At 33.5% G+C, this 26,645-nt stretch overlaps 1 protein-coding gene across 1 annotated transcript in view; it reads right to left on the bottom strand.

The window, feature by feature from the left end:
* LOC138314366 (diuretic hormone receptor-like) overlaps positions 1-26,645 on the bottom strand; it is a 104,826-nt gene that overhangs the window by 72,430 nt on the left and 5,751 nt on the right. The window lies entirely within an intron of this gene.

Genomic DNA, 26,645 nt, shown 5'->3' with positions numbered 1-26,645 from the left:
TCTGTTATAGTTACAGCCAACTTGTCTATAAAGATAACCCAAGGGACAAGGGGAAGGTGTCCTCTCTAGCCAAGTGGTCTTTATAGACAGAGCAAACTGTGCTTTAAATGGTCATCATTTGCAGCATTGTGGAAGTGGTCGCAATAAGCGAGTTATCTTCATACAGAGTAGGTCACGACGGCAGGTTTCACTGTATGTATCATCGAAATTGTTTATTACTTGCGTGCCACATTAACGATGAACAATAACAATAAATTAATTTGAAATAATGGTTCAAATTCTGACACCGATACATAATATGCATAATGTTGCAATGTGTTTATTGAATGATTTTTTTTGACTAACAGATGGAGGATGAAACAGATCAATCACAATGTTTCATCAAGTTTGTCAATAATCATACAGTGTACTAGGCTTGTGTGTTTGGTTTTGTTTTCCATTTCGTTGTCCGTAATATTAACGTATTATGCCCAATCAACGAAAGTTGCTCAGCACAGCATCCTATAACCGATGGAGACTTTGCAAGATAAATACACGTGAAAACGAAACGTTGCAAAAATCAAATACCAATGCATTTAATTTTGTATTAAAACCTATATGATCACCTACCGTATTTACTTTTTTATGTAAATATCAGCTATACGTTTGACATATCGATACACGTTTTGCAAAATAAGCATTGAAATTCAAGATGTACTACAAAAAACAGTATTGTATTTCCTATAAATCCGGCCGAAGCAGACACATAAAATGATTTTCCGCCTGGATTTTTTTGTGTTCAACTACATATCATAATATCATTGGGACCGATTTTTGATACACCATCTTTCCATTTAAAATGACATTTAGACGGCAGCGTGTTCCGTTTTGTCAGAGCAGATAATTACACTTTAACTTTGCTTATATTATTTGTAAATGGCAAGATTTGTTCGAAATCATTTTTGTTCTACGTTTTGTATTTAAGCATGATCTCAAATGCCATCTGATATTGATACGCAGTCAAATATTTTATGAATACTGATTTAATGCTTTAGTGTATTGAATTATAAAGTGTTTCCTGTAACACACATTCATTTTGACCTGACACAACGAAGCAGAAAATATAGTTGTTTTCAATATCGTATTTATTACAGTTCAATTTCACTTTATGTTTCGTACTAAAAAGTAAGAAATTCCCCAATGGCAACAGCTACAGAACAATTATAATTTCCTCATTTGACTCTTTCCATTATTACGAATATTCCCAAGTCACAATGTCAGTAATCAGTATTTACATATTAAAGAGTTATCTGCACTTACGTGTAGGTATTGATTGTGACGTCATGCGTTTGTGAGTTTAACGTCATAACGTTAGGGGAAAACGACGTGAATCGAGACCATAAAATAATGGATACATGTACCTACCCAAAAGGGAGCTATATGTAACTCTTTAAAATGCAAAGATGGAATAGCAAGCTTGATGCTATTTTGATGCAATAATTGTTAAATAATAACGATAATATGACCTGTTACTTTAGTAAAACGATTAACTAGTGTGCATAGTCAAATAAAGAAACCTATAAAAACCACACATTTCTATACTGATGTACACAAAAGCAGGTGGCAACAATATCTATTTTTTTGGCAATAGCAAGATCACTTTAACATTCTTTCAAAATCTGTGGTTGATGGAGATAAAATAGCAAGACACATTCTTATTATGAAAAAAATGTTTTTTAATTTCAAAATAAATACTTACGTATCTCGTTATATCTATTTCGTATCTGTTAATGTTAAATGGTTTTCCGAACTATTAATTCATTTACTTTGTAATATGTAACCAAGAGAAAGGGTACATGTACACCTTAATGTCTCATATAATTCATAGATTAACAATATCTCGGTCGAGACAATGTTTAAAACAATGACGTAAACAACCGAAAACAATCAAGGAAGAATTAAAACATCAAAATTTTCAACCAACTAGTCTTTGTCAACGACCAACTTTAAAAGGTTATCATTTTGCTTGTCACAGTTTTCATGTCGAAAAAGAGAAAATGACATTTTGAGTTCGCGACATCAACATACGTCTGTAAACATTTTTATGTAAGTATACTAACACAGAAATCGAATAGTGTGAATCAGCTTAATTACAAGGAAAATGGCAACACTGGATACTTCTATACTGTCCACGGCATTAGGATGCATGTAATGGACCGACCACATGTCCATAACGATTCCGAATGCCTTTGTTATTTGGAAATGAATTTACCTACCAAGCATATCAATATATGCCACAAAGGCGGCTTCTCCTTTATCTGCAGACTTGGGAAGGGCGACGGTGATGTGGGCAGGATATTAAGTACACAGGTGGAGAAAAAAATAGATCGATAGCATGACGTCACAAGTGTAAGATGTTTGTCGAGAGAAGGATGCTAAGCAGTCAAGTGACATGGTAAGAAGGTGGTAGTTTCGCCTTTCTTCCGATTTCCTCCTTGGTTGAAGTGTGCAAAAACACTTTGATAAAGATAGTGTGTTTAATTACACGACAACTGCAAGGCATTTTTTCTCTTCAATAGAAGTGCTATAATAAGATGCAGACTTAGAATGCTTTTGTTGGAAAAACAAAATGCGATAACACATGTCAAGAACAATGGGAATACCAAGGTCGAAAACAATTATACATAGACATTGGTTTTTGTTCTAACTTCAAACATAAATGCAATTTCCAGAGAAAAAAATCCTGTTTTCATTAAGCAATCTTATTGAAATTGATTCTCGATAAATCAAAGCTGTTTGGGAGTTTGTGAATGGGAATTTGCACCAGAAAAGTCAATTTGTTTCTGCAAGTGAATAGATATTTTTTTTTGTAAATAAAGCTGTTTTTCAATTTTTTTAGATGAATTTCTGACTAATCAGATACACTCTTGAGGATTCGAATTTCATTTATAAGACGCGATGCTTGATATAGACGATCTAATCGTTAACATCGTTGTGGTAGTTCATAGTTTAAAAAAGAAACATGCAGGTAGGATTTTACTTTACGCCCTAAGAGTAACTATTGTCATTAAATTACATTCAAGTGCGTAGGAAGTGTGTAAAAGACGCATATTCCAAGAAAAAGACACCAACCTACTGCAAAAATCTGGCGACCGCCAAGCATGGCTATTGAGCTCACACCACACAAATGCAAGACTAGTGTTGATATGTCGAATTATCTTAACTATACGACCACTACTGGTTTGGCTTGGTATTTTTGGCTTAACGCCCTATTAATACCCAGAATCATTGAGTGATCTTTGTCAGGCTTGTTGGTGGGAAAAATCCGGAATACAAAGAAAAAAGCCATCGACCAACAGTCAACCAGCTGGTCCAGATAGGACCACACGGACTCCATAGATAAATAATGATTACCAAATACTAATTCTTCTATATAAGTCGAAAAAAGAAAATAACGAACCAAAAATCATATAAATTTGAACACAATATAACGTATCATGTATACTAAATGTGTAGGAGTGTTTTGTCAAGTAAATCAATAGTTTATGTCTCCAAGAATTGCTATATCCTGTTCTTTTTGTATTTGATAAATAAAGAAATCTAACGATAAGGAAAATATGCTGACAAATCATCTGTCTCCCGTTACAAACTGATATTGAATTGTCATGATACTTTTAAATCGACATTACTATCCGCTCTTAAAACCAGCAACCAGACAAAATGTTTATACAGCCCAGACAAATATCGGATTATGACACCAAAAGGTGCCCTAACGGCTGATCTTACACCGAATCGGTGTGTATTTCTCATTTTGTACGAACTTTTCCTGGAAGTTGATATTGACATCCTGCAATATGTTAAAAAGTGACAGGCAAATGCTATCGTCGATTAATGTTATACAAATGCGCCTGTTTTGGTCTTGGTTTTTTTTCTCCGTTTATTGTTTTTATAAGTTTTTATTTGCCAACGGGTTTAGCTATTGCTATATTTAGATAATAATCTCCTCCATGTTTGTTTGCAATAACGTACAAATATATCACATTGCAAATATATAATCGCTTTTTATTTTCAGAAGATCTTGGATCTTGGCGGTTCATCTTTTTTCTTGTCAGTATCAATATATTTCTCGGGTTGAGAAATGTTTAAGTCAATGTAGCCAAATTTACATCTTTGGACAAACAATTTTAAATATCATCCTTTAGAATCAAATGTGATATGCCTTTCGTGTGTAATCAGTGGTAATTAATGGATAGGTTTCCTTTTGTGTCTTTTGTTTCATGTGGTATCAATTGTCCAATTGATTGTGCAATTAATTATCCTATTAATTGTCCTATTAATTGTCCTATTAATTGTGCTATTTATTGTCCTAATAATTTTCTTATTAATTGTGCTATTAGTTGTGCTAGAAATTGTCCTATTATCTGTGATTTTAATTATCTTATTAATCATCCTATCAATTGTGCTATTAATTAGTCTATTGATTATCCATTTAATTGCCATATTAAATGTCATATGTATTGTCCCACTAATTGTCCTATTATTTGTGCTATTAATTTTCCTTTCAATTGTGCTATTAGTTGTGCTATTAATTGTGCTACATGTATAAATTGTCCTATTAACTGTCCTTCTAATTGTCCTGTCAATTGTCATATTAAATGTCATATTAATTGTCCTTCTAATTGTCCTATTAATTGTCATATTAATTTTCCTTCTAATTGTCCTATTAATTGTCATATTAATTTTCCTATTAACTATGACATTAATTGTCCCACGAATTGTCCTATTAATTGTCCTATTAATTGATATATTAATTATCTTATTATTTGTCATATCAAATGTCATATTAATTGTCCTTCTAATTGTCCTATTAATATTCTTACTAATTGTCCTATTAGTTGTGCTATTAAGTAGCCTATTAATTATCCATTTAATTGCCATTTTAAATGTCATATTTATTGTCCTTGTCATATTAATTACCCTATTAATTGTCAGGACCATTTAATGCTCTGTGAGGTTTAGGAAGCCAAAGTGTACTGCTGCCACTACCTGACAACTACCCCACACGGAACTAATAACACATAGAGAGATGAACGGTATGTTGAAATTTACATCTTAACTACTCGGCCACAGCGGCCACATTTCTTGACGAACCGCTTGTTTCCAATGGCACCAGTCAAACGGGTTATTTACAACTATTAATCTTATAGAAATCGACAGATTAGTTTTAATTTGATAATTAGTGCATCTTCAGATAATAAACCCATAGGAATTCGTCGACTTTCTTGTTTGTTTTTGTTTTTGTTTGTTTGTTTGTTTATTTATTATTTTTGCAACATCAACTGATTGTCATTAACATATGTGACGAACATTGACGGCATTTGTATCACTGGAATGGGTGAAAGTAGACTCGCCCTGTGATGACGTATATCCATGTTGACGCATATTACTATCCATACCACGTGCTACAACCCATTAACCATGCAAACATTAAGACAGATTCTAACAGAATGTGTCCGATTTATCCATTCATACCCATATCTCAATTCATTGAAATCATCTTCATTTATATTATATTCTCGTCTTTGATATATCAAACTCCCTCTGACCCCGGTGTCGATGTCAAAACACATAAAAGACGAAATATAGATTTATGATGAACTTGTGTATGTCATTGTCCTTATAAGGCAGGCTGATGTGACATGTATGTGATTGTTACTCAGGCAGTCATTTATTGATGAATTGATAAAAAGATTTTCTTTATATTCAATAAAATTACGGATTTGTTTATTTCAGCATTCGTCTTTGTTACCTTCTGAACTACAGCCAACATGCAAACCCCAATAGAATACTTTTATAAACAATGCCTTTAATAATAGAAATAAGTACACCTGTACCAAGATAAATGGAAATTGACTGTTGTTAACACTGCTCAATGCAACCACACCTTACATGAGCAAGGTCTAGGGCCAAAACGTAAAACGGTTTTAACGATTATATTAATTGATTTTTGTAATGATGTCCTTTGACGCTATGTATGCAAGGAGAGGCCGGCTTTCTTTGGACATGTAATTTATATAGTCTTTAATAGATCATATACATTCTTTCGCTCTGTATATCATATATATTTAAGGATTAACTTGAATACAACAAAAACCTCTACATCTTACAGTCGTTATTTCTGTGTTAAATCGCGGTAATTTTAAATGCGAAGGTTTTTTTTTCATACAATATGATTACTCGGACGAGTAGTACTACTAACGGCCAACACGGGGATCAAATTCAGGAAAACTTTGAAATATTTGCTGGCACTTTATTGAGAGTTTTGAATCTTTAGATTAGTTAAGGGACTGACATTTCAGAGATCAGCGTTCTTTTATTTTTAAATAATGTTCTTGTTTTTATTTGTACCTTAGCACACATAAATAAATAATGAAAAAAATATCTACAAACAGAAAGTTCATGATATACGTATTTATGCATCATGGGAGCAACTTTAATATCTGTAAAGTCTACAATTGTTGAAAGGAAGATAGTTTTTTTTATTTTGTGGGACATATGTCGTCCTTATAAGCGAACTGAAAGCAGGATACTTAAGTACAGACACAACGTTCTAGGCTGTTGTTTCGATTGCTACGAAGTGGTAACACCTACTTAAGAGCCCACTTTCGAGGCAGACATTCATGAAACCTATTCTGTCATCATCAAGTAACGTTTGTGAACTGCATGCCAATATATTGAAATTCGGGTTTGGGAACATTTTAAGTTTAAACTGAGAATTGTGTAAACGAAGAGTCATCACTGTCTGTCAATATGTAACAATTAATTACATCTACAGCTGAACCCCCAACAAGAAATTGGCGAATTTGCTCCAATTGATTTTGCGATAAAACAGCTCTGTTATCTCGTCGAGTAGACGTTAACAAGCAGGATTGTACGTCAATAGCGACAAATCGCTCCAGATAAAATATTGATAGGACGACAAAATGCAAAGTCATGGTTAATGAGGACCTGTTATGATGCTGGTACAAAATGTCTGATGGATTATTATTGACAAAAAAAAATTATATGCGAATTTAGGTCAAATTATGCAAAAGTTATTAAGATAATATCTATATAAGGGAAAAATAAGATAGCAGGTCGTTGACCGACAAACATATATTGTAAAATCGATTGAAGGATGAAAACGAAAAAGAAAGTACAATTGTATTGTGATTGATTCTTGATATAGGACACAATTGTCATGCATTACAATCTAGGAAGTCAGAGGTCTAGAAAAATTCATTTGTATTTTACTTATATAGATAAATGAAAGTGGGAAAATAGGAATTCCCAAGGCGGTTGGCTTTTTATGCAACTTTGCTAATTTGCGACATCCAGCGTAATGTTCTTATACCTTTAGTTAGAGACTGTATATATTTACCGTAATTAAGTAGGGATCTAACGTTCTAATGCTGCTTTGCCGAATCATTCTGTCATTTCTATAATTACATCCATTGCTTACATTTCAACGTGTAAGGTAAAACTTATAGAATGACATATAAAAATATTAGCGACAAGATTAAAACAACACTGCTTATATATAACTGTTTTCGATCAACGGATCTGCTATTCACGAAACCATACAATTCCGAGAAATCCATACAATTCCGAGAAATCCCTAAAATCAGCGTCCGAGATATATGAACTTTATTTATTCTTTGGGTACACGATGTGTAATTAAGGAATTAACTATGGATTTTCGTGTGATGCTTTAGAAGAATTGGAGTTGTTCAAACGTCGAACACTAAATTTCACCTTGTATGTACAATCAAATGACTCATGCCAATATTTTGCGCGAAAGGCTGTAAGCGTCACTGATGGTTTATTGGTCAATATATGCAAAAGGGATAAATTCCAATATCGACACATATGACAATTTGTACTTGTAAGTTTCATGCTTCTTCGCTTTACGGAACATTAAGAAACAAATAATGTTTTTTTAGTATCTACAATATTCGAATGATGCAATGCTACGCACAAATATGAAAAACAAAAAGGATTTACTGCCGGTACACTGATTCGCAATTATAAATTATAGGTGTAAATATACTCCCTTCTTTAGAACATAAAACCACGTGTGTAATAAAGACCAAATGTGATCCCTACTTATAAGCAGAAGAAACCCTCATTTAGTCTTACTTGACATTTAACATTATTGTTTTCTGATTTTTGAGGACATTTTTATTACAATAAAAGTATTAAGGACCCGAAAACGGCCACATATCGTTCTTGCTATTCTTGGATGCAATTTTCCCAACATCATTGCGAATATAATTGCCATCCTTAATTGCTGGATTCTAAGGTACAATTATGGGTTTGTACTCATTCACTCACGTAATTTTAGGCAATATTTCTTCGCTGGTTAGCTTTTTCATATTCCAAGGGACATGATTAGCATTTTCTCGAATGTACGATGTTAAATATTAGTAAAATGAGGGCGATAGTGATTCCAAATCGAATTAAGTGAAACTATGTACTTTATTTATGCATTTCGCTCGCTTTAACACGATTACACACACAATTAGTTCATCATTATATTTTTCAAATAGATAGATTTATGAAATTCTATTTTAAAACATTTGGTTTGTATAAATCAATATAAAAATAGTGATATAATCTGTGCTTCTAAATAAAAATACAGGATTGTCAAGACTATATGACGTCTATGTTTGAAATTCATAATTACTGTAGTATTGAAACAGGCTCGAAAATATTATATAGCTTATAAAGGAGAACGCATCAGTCTTCAAGACGTTATGATTTCATTATTTATACATGTATAAGCTTGAAAAAATAGATATTTTTGCATGCAATCAGTATAATATCCGTAATGAATGAAACAAATATCGATTAGCTGAAGGGCTACTATTGATAACCTACATACCATCAAATTACATACAAAATGAGTTTATGCAGTTATATTGGTTGCACAACCATACATTTTATGAAAGGTGTTTTGATGACTAGTACGATACTCTCTCACTTTCATCACTCAAATAATCATATATTTTGGTCGTATTTTTATCTGAAGAGACTGGTTAAAAACAAGTCATCCTATCAACAAATATTAGACAAAAATACACATCTTGCAAAGTTAAAAAAAATGATTTCGCATCATGTTACCATGATGAACACATACATAAATCACATCAGGTGTAAAGACAAGGAAATGAATAATTTAAAATTATTTCAAAACAAATATCTCAGCTATCAGAATTTACCTCTACCCAAAACTCATATTGATTAATATATTTAAAATCAACCAACTGTACTTGAAACAAAACAAAAAGTATCGGCTTGAGAATCGTTGTACACAACTGCACACCAAAGCCGTTCCTAACAAAATAACAATTAAACCGAAAGTAGTTTGTTGTTGCGAAAATTCTTAAGGTAAAATATTGCTGCTATCTGTGTACAACATCAGGGGATGATAGACCAATAGTGCGTTGGCGGGTGCGTAAAACATAAACAAAAATCCCCGTAGACTTGCTCAAGTTCCGGAAGCATGAATTTGTAACAAGTAGAAGCAGATGTAACGAATGCATTGGTTGAGTTAAGACACGTGCTTGGCCAGTTTCCGTTACATAATTAAACAATGAAATGTTCATATCGCTTCATTGTTGATAGCTGAATGATAACCAAACTACCCAATCTGGTGGCATTTTCTGCGAAACAGACCTACTCGGAATTCCTTCAGATTTACCCTATCTTCAATGGGACATAACATGTAGGTCAAGGTAATCTCAATTACCATCTGAATGATGCCAGGAATTCGCCCACAAGAATCCCCTGCCAAGCACAAGACCACACAATATATCCTACCAGAATTTAAATGTCTTGTTTTATGCTCGTACAAGTGTTCAGTGGGTCTTAAACCGTATGGTAACAATAAGAGAAAAAAGAGGAAAATGCGTGTAAAACAAGTCAGAGGCAAACATTAATGTGCGCAAGGGACAAAAATAAATCTGGCGGTACTAGAAAAGTTACAAAACACACAAAGTGTGTAAAATGGGACATGAAAACACAAGTCTTTCGCGAACAGCGTAACGGCCTCTGACATGCTACACAGCACGGAGCTGCAACCGAGCTAACCGATATATCTACAGTTTCAGCATCGCCAGAGTGAAGTGCACAGGCGATTTATTGCTGAATAACGTTATCTAGAGCAATCTGTTAACCTCTCAAGCAGTTTGTGTCTTTGTTTAGCCACAAAATTGTTATGTTTTTAACATAAACAAAGCGCGTTATAAGTGAATGGTAAAATTGATAATAGACATGACAAGATAGGATTCTGATAAAACATGATATGTGTCCTTTTAAGGAAAGTCAGATAGGGAAGACCTTTTGTTTACTTTGATGTAGTGTTAATATTTCATTGTAAACAATGTGATAGAAGGAAGAGATATAAGCTAAGTATGGTGTGCTAGTATGCGCTACTCTCAAAGAAAAGCCATGTAAACCATCTAGCTTCTGCGTCGACTTCATTTCGTGTTTGACCCTGCAGATAGGACGAAATAATTTTACCTACCCCCCTCTCCCTATTGCATGTTAATAAAAGGCGACCAAATTTAGGAACTGATCTTTTCTTTCTTCCTACCTTAATTTTCTCTTCCTTACGTCTCCATTGACACCATCTCATTTTTGGACTTTGGTTGAGCGCTCGCGCCTGTGAGGAAGTCTCTTGATTCTGTCCCCTGGCCAAGACACACCATAATCTTTAAATGCGATAGTTTCTACTCCTGCTAAGCGCTCAGCATAAAGGGAGTGGGGCAACTGATTCGCCCATTGTCAGTACATGTATAATGTAAAAGGGTGAAGTGTTTTGCTTTGTGTCTTTGATCGTATAATCCGACTAAATTTAGGCTATGATATTTTCCTTTTTCCTACATTAATGTCTTATTTCTAACTTTTCCCTTGACCCCACCTCATCTTTGGCGTTTGGTTGAATGCTCGCCCCAGTGAGGTGAGCTCTGGGTAGTGTCATCTGGCCACGATACACCATAATCTTTAAAAGTAGTAGTTTTTACTCTTGCTTAGCGCTCACCATAAAATGAGAAGGACAATTGGTTCGACTGTTGTCAGTATAATGTGACCGGGTGTAGTGTGTTGCTTGGTGTCTTCGACGGCATGCTTCAGTGCTATATCACTTTAAAAAGGGCAAGAGTTCCACTATACAAAAAGACGCAACAGGAATAAACCATTGTCTCCCAAAATACGCATCGCGCAGTTCATACATGCAACACACCGCATACATGAGGGATCATCCTTACATGACCATGGACGTTAATAGGAGGTTAATTTAATCAAACAAACAAAATGTATTGTTACCATACCGCGAAAGTGTATACTTTTACTGTATACACTTTCGCGGCGTTTCATTTTTTGCGATTTTGTGTAGCCTACAAAATACGCAGAATTTAATCGGGCGGGAAATGTATTAGTATACGTACACTTTAAAGGCTTGGCACGAGTTAAGTTGTCAGATATTTAACGAATTAGTATTTCTTTTGTTGAAGAGAACTATTGTTAATTCGATTGTTATTGCACTCTTGCTTGGCATTTGGGAATTTGAAGCAATCGACATGACAAATTTTACAAAACCGAAGTTTCGATTCTGTGTTGTTGCGTATCTTTATGAAATTATAAACGGAATGAGGAATATCACATTTAGAAGAGAAATCGAACAGTTTGTGTAATGAACGATAACCATATTGCACTTTGGGTATAATTGTATAACTGATGGCTCAAGATTTACAGACGTTTTTTTATGCAATTGTACTTTATATAGGAATCATCAATGTATTTTATTTTTAAAATCTCTTCAGTACATTTTTGGTATAATTTGTTATTTATGTTTTATTACTAACGAATCTTTCATTAAAGGCATCATTATGTATCAAATGGATAGGTCGTATTGCTATATGATGGTCTAACGTGTTGTAATAACTGTCGCCAGAGTGTGTGCAACTAATACCCCTACTGCACAAATAAAGTTATAATCCATTACTTTGCAGAACCATATGCAGTTTACTCAACTCCGTTTTATATCAGGGTTCTGTTGACAATATTTTATCAAAATCTGTCAAATAGTTTAGGAATAGTTTGCCTGACAAAGTTGTGTCTACAAACAGACGGAGAGCCGACGAACAACAGACAACCCGAGGCAAGTCTACCCCTTAACTTCGTTGCGGGGGTATAACCAAGCATATTTGTGGTCCTTCACGATTCGTCTCTAACGACATCATGTCTAATGTGACAGTTCTTGATCCGATAAAAAGAGATCGTGTTTAGACAAACAAAATTATGGATTAGACAAACAAAATTATGGATAACGATGTACAATGTATATAATAATCTCGGTGCGACAGTATTAACAATAAAAAACAGCAGCTGTCAATCCCTAGAGATAATTGGTTAATATATTGTAACTCATTACCAAATATGTGATCAATTACATCCAATCATATCAAGCATAACCTGCAGAATAGAAAGCAGATTGTGTCTGTTTTCATCCTAGAGTATCAAAAATCATTAATTATTCGACAAAACTTTAGAACGAACTTTATTTAAAGATAGATGTAGTACATATATATATATATATACAATTATGTGATAAAGGGAACGACAAACAGATATTTAGTATGTACCTAGTAAAACGTTTATGCGGGCTCGCCTTCGACTTCAATGGATGCGGGTAAAAGGTTATCATAACAAAAGTGAACATATCAGACATGAATCTAGCTTGTCAAGGCGAAGCAGTCAGTATTGTATCACTATTAGAGCTCCTTCATCAGTTCTCAATCACCAACAAATTTAGTTCATAAATAGCACCATTTTTCATATTCCTGAAGTATTCAAATGACTCTAATGTGGCATTACAGTATTGCAATCGTGTTTCAGTTACATACTCCTATATGTAAATATATGTAGATTTTTGTACATGTAAGTTAAAATCTCAATTGGAAATATATTTTTCATGTTTTGATTTTCCAACCCATGAAGGAAATAGAGAAACAATCTAATTCCTTGTGACGATGTCTCACGAAAACTACTGTATCACAAGCTGCCGTCATAGAACATATGTAGCAAAAAAGTTTATCAAAATGGCAAAGTCATTACCAGATAAAAGTACCACGAAAACAACTACTGAAAAGTTTATTAATGTCTGAGATGTTCAGACTCAACAGACTATGTTTATGCCAAAATTTAAGAATTGCGGTAAAAATTTATAGCCACAGACAACATTTCAACATTCGGACTGTTTATTGCATACGTTGCATAGAGTTGGTATAAGACCAAGTTACAATTCCACCCGCTATACACGTCGACATGCTAACAAATATCTACCAAGAAAAAAAGCAATAAAATTAATTGATGCTAATTGACCAAAGGCGGCAACACAACATAGTTGTTGGTCTGGAATGCTAACCAGGCATACAGCACAGTAGCCTATATATACTGTTCATTAGCCCGTTTAAGTTAATTAACTACGGACACACAGCCTTCATTCTAGAATTCGGTGACAATTAAAGCGCCACCGTGACACAGAACAAACTTATCTGATTCTCGTAGACGTTTATTATTGGAAACAAAGATAAGGACGATGAATAACCGAGAAACACAACAACAAAAAACACAATTAATGCGCATGTGTTTCTGTAAGAATATACAGGAAGTTGGTATGGAGGTAGTCAATCTATACAACTTGGGGGAAAACACAGATTCACCAAATTGCTGTTATTGTCTCCGACAAAAACCCTCCCACAGTACATAATCACATGGACATGTATAGACAATGGAATAATGAAATCAATAACGCTAATGTTATGTTTAGACACAAGCTTTTATTCTTGCTATAAAATATTCATCAATTATTTTAATTTGAATTACATGTAAATGTTATATGTAGAAAGATTTGAATTGTGATCAGTAAAACCCAATTGTAAATATGGTTATGCTTTATTCCGTTAATCAGTTAAACTTGTTGTTTATATAACTTTTTGTCAAATGCATCTTTTTTTCTTTCTTTCTTTCTTTCTTTCTTTCTTTCTTTCTTTCTTTCTTACTATATCTTTCTTTCTTTATTTATTTACTTTTTCTTTCTTTCTCTCTGTCTTTTTTCATTTCTTTCTTTCTTTTTCGTTTTTTCTTTTTATTGTTTTTTGTGTATTTTGGGGAATTATTAATACTCTGCTGATGATTTCTTGTGAGGACATTCTTCCAGTGAAGCCACAAATATTGTTGCCCTATTTAGTCAGGAATATTGTCTTAAGTTCAAACAGTTAAAAGGTAGGAAGGGTGGTCCAAGGTTAAACCTAGATTTATGAAAGCTGTAATTTCCGGCAGACAAAAAGATATCACACCTTCATTCTGAGTGGCTACTTGGAGGAAACACCTATTGCATAAAATGACAGAAGGTAAGCAACGTCTTGCTGTTCGACCGAAATCTAAGGAAAACAGATTTCAAGAAGGTCTTCCGCTCTCTAAGACCAACATTTGAAGCAATTTCCGGTATGTCTCGAAACCATTAAAAAATGAGAACGCATTGAGCCAATGATTGTCGTAAAAAGTCTGTTTTTGTCATTATGGAAATGTCGGTCGACAGCATTGGACATATAACATGTATAATATGCACAACTTTTCAAGAGAAGTCCGAATTCCGAGAATGTTTTCATCAGTAAGGAACATTTGTGTAAACATGCCGCCATTATAAAATCATTTTTAACGGTACGGCTGATCGCTTCGTTGATATATGCTTTGGGTTTCGTCAGTGAAAGCCAGCAATTGCTTTTATTACTTTCCGCTATCTTATCAGACTTTAAGTAGTTATCTATGCATGTTTTCTTAACATGGAGACATGTACGTAATCATTGCATCTTTGAAAGCAAATCAGAGGCATAAATGATGAATGATTACTCATGTATTTGTAGAATTTATCATGCTATGCAGTTTTAAACTCACCATGTATGTCAAAATGGGACAAATAAATGATGAACATTTTGATTTTTTCCTCTAAGACGAAATTCTGTTGGTTGACAAATCTTCAGCTCCTGTTGTCATTAAATATTATTTATAAAAAGATAAATTGATAACGCATATGCATTATATGACGATTAAGTTTATACATATTTAACTAGCATCAATAAAAAAAAACTGACATTGTACATATTCAAGTCCTTATATAGAACAACAATGCACACTTTAATATATTCCCAACTTGTACATGTACACCTATATTGGTACTCAATGAAGTAATCGATGGGAGCGAAATCTAATGGGGAAATGCAAACAGAAAATGGTTTAGCTCGTGAGGTATTCGGAATACGATCGTCTTATGCAATGTAGCATAAGTATTTGTTCCGTTATATGCCGCAAATTGCATTCATCATTTGGAATAACGACACTTCAAGGTTAAACGGTCGCTGAAGTAGCAATATAAATTGTCTTTCAGTAACCAGAAAAAGAGCTAATCCAGTACAATTAAGCTTTGGTAAGCGTCATAACGACAAAGATGTGCCACAAGGGACGCTGTGTTTTTCGTTACGTGTTTCCACATAAAACAAACTTCTAGGTGACTCAGAATCCATCTTGATCAGATTACTCTTGCAGTAAAATGATGATCATTGTCTTGCGCACTGATTAGATTTTAACAGTGAAATTCTAGATTGGGAATTTCATTTGGTATTGTGATTCTTCCTTTCATTTTCCAGAAGCATAACAACCACAAAAGATTTGGCGACCTCTCTTAAATTCAAGGGATATTATAAGAAGTTATTGCTGATTTTCCATCAATGAGAATTTTTTCTTTAATTTGCCTTATCGCTTTGTAGTGATGACTGTTTAATGGCAGTTATGTTTGCAATACAGCAGATCAGATTCCTTCGATTGAAATTTTGTTAGTATCAACGTTTACCAAGACATGTTCAATTTCCAGGCAAATTAGCCATTGAAAGATAAACTCTGGAAACAAACTAAAATGTCAACGGCTATTTAAAGTCACTGAATAAACATTTATGCATTTTAATGCATTTTTCAGATGTAATAATATTGTCACGCAATGAACTGACATAAATCTATTATTCAGGATTGGTCATTTTATTATCCCGCATCATTTCACAATTTATCGAAATACCAAGTGCAAAGTACTATACATAAATGATAAGAAACAAAACATAAGCCTGTATCAGAAATCAATTAAATGCCGTAACTTATAATAGAGCCATTGTGACACGGTGTATTTTTAGCATATTTGGATTTATCCAAAGACTGACTTTGTCGTATAATACATAATATGATCTGATATCTATATTTTATCAGAGTGGTGTGTCCATTTAAGAGGCCAAGGGGCATAGATTATACGAAACGAGTGTTGGAGACTCCCAGTTTTTTTAATTTTATTTCTATCTTTGTTCTTTCCTTTTATCGTATTTCTCTTTGTCGCGTTTATAATCGTCTCTCTACAAAAAAAGACTAACATCGATACACTAGTCATACACATGTGGTATGTTATATGAAAAAACATTTAGTAACTTTTTTGCCAAATTTCAACCAAGAACGCTACATCTAAATTAGTCCATTATACACCACAATGGGGGCTAATACATGAGTATTTAGACTGTAACTAATTCTATGTCCTATGGAATACAGGTGTATGCTAACCTACTCTGACCCCTTTCTGTGTTCGTTACGTTGACTCCAATCCAATGATTTACAGAGTGGATTTAACTAATTGACCGTACTAAGAACGACGTTTCGATTGCAATGTTGGAAACAATTTTAAATCCTCGTAATCTTGATTTAAATCTCCCCCACAAATGTGCCCATCCATTGTCGAGGATCTTTAAATAGACGCGAACAATATGCATTAGTTGTTTAAAAAATGTCTATGTGACCTGAAGGTCGAATATGGGTGTCCATCCGGAACTGTGTTATTCTATAGCTTATCGTATGTGTATACATGTGTGCACATGTGTCTACTTGTTAGTGTTCCATCTGTTACATATTAGTAAAATGAATGGTGTGTTTAGCCCCCCCTCCCCCATGTCCTATATCAGAAAATGTGATATTACAAGAATGAAAGGAAATATAAAGGTAACAAAGAAGAAAAATTATGAATTAACGTAATAAGTTCAAATAAGATGTGATGTCAATTTGTAACCCGAAAACATGTTATCGTTACTCATCGAATAGTGATATGACCACTTAATAAAAATCAAGTGCTTCTACATTGTTACAAATACTTTTGACACTTTTCAACCATTAAACTTTATTTCTGCTTCGTTTAAGACCGAATGTGCTAAGTAAACATAACTTGCTTGCCTCTACACCAACAACACATTGTATCGTGGGTTCTACATACAGAAGCTGCTAGTTCACACACAGGTTTGATTAGAACGCTGGTTGAAACAATTTGGCATTTAACTGCTGTCTGTAGCTAAGCCTATACGGGTTCCTGCTTAAATACACATGTGGGATAAACCAGGGCTAATTGTAACTGACATTTCTCTCAAGGAACCGAATCTTTTTGTAACTCCCTCTATAATTATTTGCAATTGAAGCTGTCAAATTTAATTATTGCACAATCACATAATTAGAACCCATGCGATATTATGCTAAACGTCTTGTATCGGTTAGAGGCCAATTAAAACCTTACAGTACTGTACATAATAAGGAATAAAATACAAATTTGTTTTTTCTGTTTTACAAATATAGTAACTAATCCCTAAATGAAAGAACTCGAGGGATTTAGGTTCGAGATCAATCGGAGTATCATGGGGAAAATCTACGCGGTAGAGATGGTGGAAAACGAATGTGCTACCTATACTCCTACAAGGGAAACAGTTTAGGATTGGAAATGATAGCATATATTAAATTACATGTAGTTGATATAGTGATAAGTGAAATGAAGAATCGTGTCTATAATACTTCACTAATATAGGAAAATATTGAATTTATACAATAAAACACAGTTAAACAGAGTCTGTAATTGCAAATATAGCGAAGAAATAGCTTAATAAAGGAAAGAAAACGAAAATGATATAACTCATTGTCGAAATTATTTCTGTGCGAAATGCTTAAAGTAAGATTATTACGAAATGAAAAATCTTCAATTGAATCCAAAAAGACAAAGGGATATAGATAATGTACGCGGTTACCTAAGGAGAATGTGTGATAAAAAGGTTACAGGCAAAGTATTGTAGAAGCAATCGGTCAAAAGGTGCACTGTAGCACCATGAAGAACAGCGTTGTCTGGCAGCTTCTCTACGGGGGACATGACGAATAGACACTGCCGCTGTTAGACACAATGAGGCCTATGTAAAACGCCCTGAGGGTGTGATATGGCATTATCCGTCATCGATGTATCGCCGACGTGACCACTACGGCGTGTCCCTACAGTAGTTAGTCTCTTTATAGAGCAATCGGTAGCTAAATCTTCGGAGATAAATACAAATAGCAAGTTCTTAGTTTCTTATGGGAATATAAATAGGAAAAGGGGGCTTGGAATTGGCTGAAATAAGTAGAAAAATGGGCAACAAGGAAGTATATGGTTTGGAGGTGAACGTGGGAAAAAGACAATCTAGTCGTAATGCAAGGGTCAGAAGAACAGCGAAATGTACGTGTAAAATTTCGCTTACGAGATATTAGGAAATAAGGTAGGCGTAAATTAACTTATAAGTGGAGTTAATATGTGAAAATATGATACGAAGTCCGGAACTGAACGTTACATTTTATAATTAAACCCTGGTACCTGTCATATTTAACATCATGCCTTTCTGAAAAACCCATGGAGCATTTTATGACAGACTAACATGGAAGAAATTCTCTAATACCAGTGAGAAAGCAAAAAAGAAGGTTGACCAAAGGCTCACTTCGTAATGAGCGGTCGGAGTTGTAGTGAGTTTCATGATGCTATTCTAACAGATCATTTTTCCCAATTAAAAAACAAAAGCGTTCACAATAAAATCCGGTGTAGCTCGTCACATGCGGTAAGATGACAATACAATTGTAGTTACTATACTAGATATATCGCTGTTGCCGCAATTTCATTATAAGACCGATGGTAAAGTTAGCTAAATTACGGTAAAAGACGACAAAAGCGAACCCTAGCATAACAGGTATTTAAAGGGATGTTAAAGTCTCACTGTGCTATGGGTGTATCGATCTGAAATGAACCATGTTGGTGTGAGGAAGAGTAATAAAGGGCCAACGAGAAAATAAACATAACACGCGCAGATATTACGTAAGGAAGTAAACAGCGTAACATTCGTGAAACAATGACTCTAATTTTTTTTTATATATTTTTCACTCAGGAAAATGATATTACAAAGAGTTCACTAAAAGGAGCTTATCATTTTCCGGTAATTGGTTTCAATATGTATTATTCTGTTCCACGTATGGTATTTATTCATTACCATTTCAAATATTATTTTTCGCTGCCATTTCTATCCATATTTGAGGTTATTAAAGTTATTAGATAAATTAAATTTGAATTTACTAAAAACGTACCACCTGGAACATTGCCTTCCTGCTTGTAATCGCTAATTCACTGAATCTCGTGAATCTGTGTACACAACCCTAGCTACCGAGAGGATATTGAACCGCAACAACTTGAACCTTCTGAATGATTTAAATCTTAAACGTGTTAAATATGCTAAAATGCGAGCTGTTGATTCCTTGAGTCGAGGTTTCTAATAAAACAGCTTAAACTTCACAGCAGCATGTTTTCAATTAGTCCCTCATCGACACGAATCACGCATTAAAGCACTCCCTTGAGGAATAAGTATTTCGGTAATCTTATCCATTTGCAATGTATCGCTATTTGAACGCATTTGAAGACTGTTGAAGCCCATTCAATGATGATTTTGATTTATCAACACCAAAGTTTGGTGTAAATATATCAGTCAACCAATCGTACTAGAAGTCAGGTACCGCTTAAAAATGCTCCACCGCTGCGAAATGAAAATTTTTCTCTATCAAAAAATGGACAAGACGATTTAGTATTTTCTTCAGTTACAAAAGTTTCTTACTTTACACCATTACCACCATTGAAAAGTCTGAGCTTCTAATTTTACTTCAAGACAAAAATATTAGAAATAATAAATTGCATTCCGAAAAAAAACCGCGGAACTCTGTCCTATATGGAATGCAGTACTGATTGCGCCTGCACCGAAAGCAAAATCAATTATTTTATATTATTTTTTGAGTTAATTAGACATATGTATACACGATTAAACACCAAGTGTTGTTCAAATGATGGGTATCTATAAACACCAATTATTGTTCAAATGATGGGTATCTATAAACACCAATTATTGTTCAAATGATGGGTACCATTTATGTCGGCGGTAAAGCATCTTTAATACAATTTGTTTTTTATTAATATTTATCAAGCTATGCAATGCATCCATGTAATCAATATGATTAAGTTACATTTTCATTACACATTTTTTCGTTTTTGTTTGTTTATTTCCTCTTGTTGATAGTATTTTTCCACTCTCTCCAGTCATGTGAGACGGGCTAGCATTCTTGACTCATTGTTCATTTAAGCGTCAAACAATACAATTTGCATTAGACACGCCATAGACAGATAATGAAATAAACAGCTGTACTCTTAGTGCAAGTGTTTAATATCGGATTGTTTGAAATGTGACATATGTTTTATAGCACGTGCAATGTTTTGTCACGTGATGCCCTCTTTGCTTCACTTACAACTACGTCACAACTGACGTTACAGACTCATGGAGACCGACCTGGATTTCATAATGTCAGTGAAGTTGGAAGGTAAACAGGAAGTTTATGGGAAGATGTCAATATGAACATGAACGCACAAACAAGCTAATGAGATTACGTAAATTTCGCAAAACAATGATGCAAATATATCAACATGAAGAGGATTTTAAAAGGACAGAGCTCATTTGCTTCATTTGATACGTCATTCATACATGGGGATATCGATTTATATTGGTAGTATAGTCAACATGTCACTATAAGTATGTGCCAACAGTAGTTTTATTTATTTTTTAAACACACTTAAATCTAGACGACGTGTGTGTAACGGACAATATTGTAAATAAGAAAATAACCTACATTGAATGAAGACATGAATAAATTAACCAACTATATACTATATTAAATTAATATAATTTAGAAATACAATTCTGTACACTTTAAAAAGTAAACATAAATATTGAAAAAAATAAGCTTGTTGACAATGCTAACAAATAAAAGTCAATGGTTATGAAAAAGGAGAAAAGATATACACTGTCCATATAATACGTATTAAATGCTATACAACCTTAAAGTTGGAAAGAGCAAGTTATCGGGAGGAAATCTTTCAATTATGAAATTTGACGCCATGTCTGGTTTACTAATGATTTAATGACGTAACTGCATAAGTCAATATCCCCAACACGTGTTGAAATTTTCTGAAGTATTTATGTGCCAAATCTTTGCCGGAAGTTTTTTGACAGGCGACCAAATGAGTGTCTGTTATGTAACAGATGGTACGCGCGCTTGCCACCATAGCAACTGGTAATCAACACCTTGAAACACGCGAGTGAGTGTCAAGGTCACATAAAAACGTTATACAGATGTCGATTTCTTGAATGTATTAACTGACTTACCGAAAATAAATCTTAAAACAACGCTAGGATCTGTAATGAAAATAATACTTCAGGATTCAAAGCAAAAGGGAATGCGGACAATATAGTAGACGTTATATAGTGTTGTACCATGTATAAGAATAAAAATTCTTTATAACGCTGTGCGTGAATTCCTAAAATAGAAAATCTAATTCTAATTCGTTATCATTCGGAGCCTTAAGAGATGTTTTGATCTCGTCAAACTGAAAACCATTTATCAAAATTATTTAATTTATTAATGTTCAAAGAGTGCTGGATTATAACGTACAATTGCAGTCTACTTAACTGTACAATCGATCAGCAGTATTCGGCATTCGTTTCAATTGCCAACAAAAGAACCAGTGACGGGCACCACATGCGGAGCCGGAACCACAATCAGTTTAACAATACCTTGCAATCATTAAACACACATGTCATGTCCGTGAAACGTCCACGATCGTTAGTTTGCTAGACGTTTCTGCCTCCTAAATACCTTTATATTCGATTAATTTGTTATTTCCTTTCGCTTTAATGCTAGACAGACCGACATACGAAGTAAAGTCATAATTATAAGGGGAACTGCGAAACAAACTTGCTATAATCATTTTGCCGGAAAGAAATGGGAAATCGGACGGAAAGCTACATCTTGAAATAATGGTGTATCGATCATATGGATATGTGACGTTGATTTAATATCAACAAATTTGCCTTTTCAGAAGATCAGATTCGGAAGAGAACGGTGGAGATATAATTTCTTTAATTTACAAGAAAGAACGTATGCATAATAAAAATTTAAACCACTAATTACGAAAACAAATAACGAAGAAAAACTTCATCTTATCCTTAAATACTAAAGCTGTTAAATAACATTAAAAATCGTATTTTATAATAGAAGACACGCATCTAAATAAAACTTTATAGGAATAAGGACACTTAGTTTTGTAAAACCGGGATATCAAGTGTTATAAACGTCTCCTATTCAAGGAATTGCCCAAACATCATCATCAGTAATATCCTGATTTAAATTTCATAATAATTAAGATGGTATTTAAAATTATGTTTTGACGACCTTTTGGGTAACTCTGCCTTTCCATTGTAAGTCTCAGAAAAAGGAATACATTTATTCTTTCATAAGCAGTAATGTTTCATTACAAGGTTTGTCCATTTTTTTTTTATTATTTTTTTTTTGTCTTTTTCTTGGAAATCCGAATCTCCCACTTATAGTATAGTATGATAAACGGTTATGATGTTTCTAATAGGTAAAATAATGACCATGCAGTATAGAAGCATGCCGCACTTCAATGGCCATAGCTATTTAAGAATGCGTGCGTTGATGATATTAACATCTCTATTTGATTTTGTTTTACATGTTAAACATCCAGGTTGCTTGACAGTAAAGCTTTGTTTTCTTTTGTTATTAACTACCATTATCTTTACGCTCCCATATAAAGGTACCGGAAGAACACATTTCCTTATATGCAATAGTTACACGTAAGTGGAAAGCTATTATGTGTTTCAAATGGCTTAAAGAAACAGGAAGATCTTAATTTTTAATTTAAAAAATAAAATGATCGACTTGACTAATGTAAAGAAACTCAGGTACGGTATAAGTTTATATTGCAAGAAACTTAATTAATGTGATTTTATCGACCAAAATAGAATCAAAATGTAATGAAGCTAATTTTGAAATGCATGTTTTCCTAGATCAAACTCTGTTATTTCGTACACAATATTTATTTATATCTTTGATGATGGGTTCATTGCTAGGGTGTGATTAAGTGACACGGAATTGTTTATGTTTATACAAGACAAACACACAACAAAAACAACAATGTCTTAATATAACTACAATAACATTCCAGGGATAGTTCTTGAGGTGTAACAGAGAATATTTAAAATTAGACGCCCTAAAAGATCACACCAGTTCTGGTAACGATTGTTCTCATGTGCAAATACTTCATAACGTACTTCAAAACTCTTGTGTTAACACAGGCCAAGATTATAAGATTTATTGATTGTATCTATTAATACATTAATGGCCATTCGCATGTTTATAATAAGTTGTTCTATTTCATCTAAGAAGGAAGTATGAAAATATTTATAGAAAAGTGCACATTTCATTTATTCAAGATGTTGCTGTTGTTGTAAGCATGCTACTTTGAGATGCATACACATCAACTATAACTTGGTTTCGTCAGATGATTATGAGCGTGCTTCTAAAACACTCTTAAGCGCGATATAATTAACCGTGTTTATTCTATATGGAAACCCATTAAATTTCGAAGTCATTAATCTCGAATGTTCCGTTTCATTCGAAGTTATTCAAGCTTAATTTGGTTAACTCGAAAAGCTGTATAAATCAAATTAATTTTGTTTCTGTGTTCTCTTCGACATAACCAGGTTTGACTGTAGTATACCTTAACAAATAGTCGTCAGAACAATTGGCACATTCATAACAGATTAAACTCGTAGCTATAAATATATATACCAGACAAGAGCATTGTGTAAGGCCCACCCTATTGTAAGGTTTGTCAGCTTGGGACAGGTAACGCTAATGCAAATCGACGAAGCGTAAACTAGGTATGCTGTCCCGTTGTTTTAGTGCCTGATTGGATATGGTTGACTGATTTAGGACATTTAATATCGTATACTTTAGTCGGTCTATTATTAGTAACACGTTTGAATAAATTTGGTAGAGACACGCTTAGTGATCGCAAGCTTAGGTGGTTATCTAAACATGGATTCGAATAATATGTTGGTACTGAAAGAATATTTTCGTGCATTATCATAAACTTTTTTTTTATCTCTGCATGTTTATCATCTAAAGCGTCGATTGTATATATAGTTATAGAACAATAAGCATTGCATATATTTTCAATATCTAACTCACTTTTTATTCATTGTACGCTTCTACATACATAAAAATTAAATAAAATTATATAAACGACGGGAATAAACTTATATATATATATATATATATGTGTGTGTGTGTGTGTACTTTTTGATATATTAGAGTAATCGACCTTTGTCAAGAAATATATTGTCTTTTACGCACACATAAAGTGTAGCAATGCCGTCATTGTGTAAGTATAAGTAGGGTTGATTCTAGTTTGATATGCATTGCAATTGTTGTTCAATATTTTGGACGTCAAGCATTTAATCACTTGCCATTTGCGAATGGTGCCAAATTACCATGCCTGTGTTATTATTATTTTATGGCCTATGTAAACACACCGTGTATACTTGACTCTTAAATCAACAAACATGTTTAATATAACTTACAAAAAGATCGAGTGGAATTACACAATTAATACGACTTAAACATTATGTGTAGCCTATTATACTAAGTACCAATATCCGGTGTTCGCTATATGGTTATGATAACTATGATATTATGATAACTACTCCCATTTTACTTTATCAATTTTTACCTATTTACATTTTGAAATTTATTCATAAACAATAAGTGCAAATATTTTAATATAGGAAGTTTCAAAATACTATTCAGACACGTTATAGTATGGAAAGGTGCTGAAAAGATTTAAGTAATCCTCTTAATGTGTTCCCAACGAGATAATGGAGAGCCTTAAGCTTTATGTTTGTATTGTAAATATTGTCACCTGGCTCTCAATATCAATGTAAATGAAGTACATGTAATATACAGTTGTTTCATGCCTTTTCAGTCAACAGTCAAAACTCTTTCCCGATGAACTGTTTTCTGGCCTCGGGAATTTAAGATATATTGTTTTCTATTCATTTTATTCGTGTAATATACCTCCTAGATAATTTAATCTTTCGCAGGTAACTGTTAATCAAGTAATCATTTTGTGTAGTATACAAATCACTAATATTGAGAGTTGAATAATAAATCTTAAAAATCCATGCACTTGAATAGCGATTGATTTTGAAATAATTTCCCTATTACGTACATGTGCAAATCAATGTAAATTATCTAGCATTGTCGTATTAAATCCTTTCATCACTATTTAAGTATACTTCGAAATATCATGTGGTTCTGACGTCAAACATTTAACAAACCTTTACCGTTCCACATCTTAAAAGTAATATCATTCCATGACTTAGTTTCATATTGAACTTGTATTGTTACATGGTTGATGATTTTCCCCGTGAATTCGATTTACTTTAAACCTTTTGAATTTATTATAATTGTCATTGTACCGAAAAGAAAACTTTTAAAACAAGATTATCATAGAGATTATTAATTTTTCTCATTAAAAAAAATCTAAAACGTGAATAATACACAAATGTCTTGTCATAATCACCATTTTTCTACTTAAATTTGGTATTAAAATGTTTGACCTTGCACTGAAAAACAATAACCAGCTGCTTACTTGCATCTGCGTTATTACTCCATATATCAATATTGTCCCTTAACTGTGGGCTCTATAAACGGAGGTGTACTATCAGCAGTTCTTAAAATTTAAAGTGTTAATGTGAAAATGCCATTAGCTCTTGATAACATTTAAGGATACTTTGATATCAATTTCTTCATTAAAAGTTTAATGTGTTCCTACGATATAAAAGTTTAATGTGTTCCTACGATATAACGTTCATTTTTAATTTTCTGTTCTATGATGAGGATCATTATTGCAAGCAGATGCCTTTGCTTTTATGTACCCGAGAGATAAAAGTAGAAATATATTGGAAAGTCTTGTTCACCTAACGAGGCTGATTGGCACAAGGTTCAGACATTGTATAGTATCATGGGAAATACACATTCCAAATCCAATATCTGGAATCGAATCAATTTCACAAATACCTAATCATGCTATCTGATCAGCGAAAATGATTCAATTAGCAAAAGGTTTCGGTTTCAGAAAATCAAAGGTTAATTACATGCATAAGGGAATTTGATTTTTACTTATTTACTTAAGATTTTACATATAAATTGAGCCATGTCAATCGCTAACCTTGAGCTGTCATCCACGATATACAGCTACGCGTAAAACGAGTACAAAATGTATCATGATGACTCAATTCATAATA

Source organism: Argopecten irradians, chromosome 2 (assembly GCF_041381155.1).
Source record: "Argopecten irradians isolate NY chromosome 2, Ai_NY, whole genome shotgun sequence".
Classification (NCBI taxonomy): Eukaryota; Metazoa; Mollusca; class Bivalvia; order Pectinida; family Pectinidae; genus Argopecten; species Argopecten irradians.
This window is presented reverse-complemented; position numbering and strand designations above follow the sequence as displayed.